Below are 2,897 nucleotides of genomic sequence, written 5' to 3' on the forward strand. Positions count from 1 at the left end.
AAAGCTAAATCTTCAGTTTCATAGACTAGCTCCATATAATTGACCAACTTTTTTTCTAAAAGCTGAAACCGGAACAGTGTTACAGACATAAGTTATGGAAAAAATTTATCAGTCTCTTAGCTATAAGGCTAATTTAATATTTTTCTCCATTTGAATTTTGTTATCCTAATAAATTATTAGATTTTATTTCGATGCAGCTTATACGTATTTCAACCCCTTTAGGTCTCATCAGAGCGACATATACAGTTGCTCTGAATCGAAACAAAATCTTAATTATTCATATTTGCAAGTTTTAGAAAGCACAGTGGAAAAGATTTGAATTTAGTTTCGCCAAACAAGAAATCTTAGGATTCTTAGTGTTGTTATTAGATGGCGTTGTGACGTCTGTAAATATTTATTTTTATAATTATTGTTTTATGACAGGGGAGATTGTGTTTCGGTTCAGAGCAACTGCATATGTCGCTCTAATGCGCCCTAAAGATGTTGAAATACGTATAATCGGCTTGCAGATGCCCTACATCGAAATAAAATCTAATACCGTCTTTCTGTTTTAGTTCTTTACTCTGTTTCGAAACTATACTCACATTTAATCCACTATATGCTTGTTAAAAAAAGCTATCAGAATAGTTTCAACAGTGTTAAAACCTACCCAGGCGATGATATTCAATCTGACCACATTCCTTTAGTGGGCGTGTATAAAAAAACATAACATTAGAAAACTGAAATGTAGTGAAGTAATAGAAATAGTCAGCAAAACAATGAATAGAAAATTCAAAGAAATGGATAATACAACAGAAAGCACAAAAGAGAAGATAGAATCCCTTAATAAAACGATAAGACATATAAGACATTAAAGACAATTTTATGAACGACGAAGAAGATAAGAATGAGACATGGATGACAACGGAGATTCTGCAGCTGATCGAAGAAAAAAGTAAAAACAAGAGCAATAACTCAATTTATAAAACATTACAACGAGATACAGAGATACAGAGAAAGATCAGAGAAGCCAAACAGAAAGAACTGGAGAAAAAATGCCAAGAAATCAAAATTCTACAAAGTAAATACGACTTCAATGTGCATAAAAAGGTAAGAGAAATTACTGTCAAATGTAAAAACAGAAAAGTAAGTAAACTTGTTAATGGCAACACAGAGGTAATCGTGGATAAAGAGAGTATTGATAATACCTGGAAAAGTTACATACGAAATTTATTTTTTGATGAGAGGGAGAACCAATCCCCAATACTTACGGAAAAAGGACCACGTATACTAGTGGCAGAAATAAGCACAGCCATAATATCATTAAAAGAAGGGAGAGCTCCAGGACCAGACGGAGTACAGTCTGAATTTCTTAATTTTCTTGATGATAAATCTTTAAGATACTATGTAAAATATTCAATAAGATCTATGACACAGGCAATATTCCAAAAGATTGGCTAGTTTCAGAATTTATTACGTTACCAAAGAAACAGGGAGCGAAAAAGTGCGGAGAATATAGACTAATAAGTCTAATGAACCATACACTAAAACTTTTTCTTAAAATTATACATCGCAGAATATACAAGCTATGAGAAGAGAGAATATAAGACACACAGTTTGGATTCATGGAAGGCGTAGGTATGAGAGATGCACTGTTTAGTCTACAAGTATTATTTCAAAGATGCAGAAATATGACTTGCGATATCTATACCTGCTTTGTGGACTACCAAAAAACCCCGAAAAACGTTCTCGATTTCCGAAGTGGAAATTGAAACGTCAATAAACGTATTTTAACCTTTAATTGTGGCTTATTCCCATTTAAATAGTAATTAACAGCAAAAATAAAATTAGAGAGGTCCAATTTCTTATCAAGAATACACTAGTGGACCGAGTAAAACAGTTTACCTATCTTGTAACAATAGTAAACGAACAATGAAATCACTCACAAGAAGTAAAATGTAGAATAGAGAAGGCTAGGAGTGCATTTAACAATATAGCCAAACTTTAAAAGCCACAACCTTAATTTGGAGATAAAAGTAAGGCTCCTACGATGTTATATCTTCTCGATATTATACTACGAAGTTGAATCCTGGACACTCACTGAAGCAACGGAGAAGAAACTTGAAGCCTTCGACATGTGGCTATACAGAAGAATCCTAAGGATATCATGGACAGACAAAATAACCAACGAGTCTGTACTACGAAGAGTGGGAAAAGAAAGAGAAGTGATGTATACGATTAAAGGAGAAAGTTAGAATATCTCGGACGAATAATGAGAAACGCCACTAAATACAGATTACTGAAAATAATCCTTCAAGGCAAAGTATTCGGAAAGCGAGGAGTTGGAAGAAGAAGAATACCATGGTTAAAAAACCTGAGGAAAGGGTTCTCCACAACAAAAACTAATCTATTTAAAGCATTAGTTAATAAAATAATTATAGCCAGAATGATCGCCAATATTCGAAACGAATAGGCAGCAAAAGAAGAAGACTTTTTTTCGAGTACCAGAAACTAAATTCACTACGAATTTTTACCGTGATAAACGGCATGTGTAATGCAAGTTATAGGTTCCCTTGCCGACTAATTTATCAATCTGTCTGCTTTGCAAATTTTAAAAAGCACAGCACACACAAATATTTGAGAAGGAAACCTTAGGATTCCTAGTGTTATTATTAGATGGCGTTGTAACATCTGTAAATAATTAGTTTTATAATTATTATTGTCCTATGATGGGGGAGATTTTGTTTCGATTGAGATTAGTTTCACTCTGATGAGACCTAAAGAGGTTGAAATACGTATAAGCGTCTTGCAGATGCCTGCATCGAAATAAAATCTCATATTGTCTTCCTGACATAATATTTAACACAAACATGCCACAAGAAACAATTTTAGAACTTAAATAAAATACTTCTCATGGT

Source organism: Diabrotica undecimpunctata, chromosome 7 (assembly GCF_040954645.1).
Source record: "Diabrotica undecimpunctata isolate CICGRU chromosome 7, icDiaUnde3, whole genome shotgun sequence".
Taxonomy (NCBI): Eukaryota; Metazoa; Arthropoda; class Insecta; order Coleoptera; family Chrysomelidae; genus Diabrotica; species Diabrotica undecimpunctata.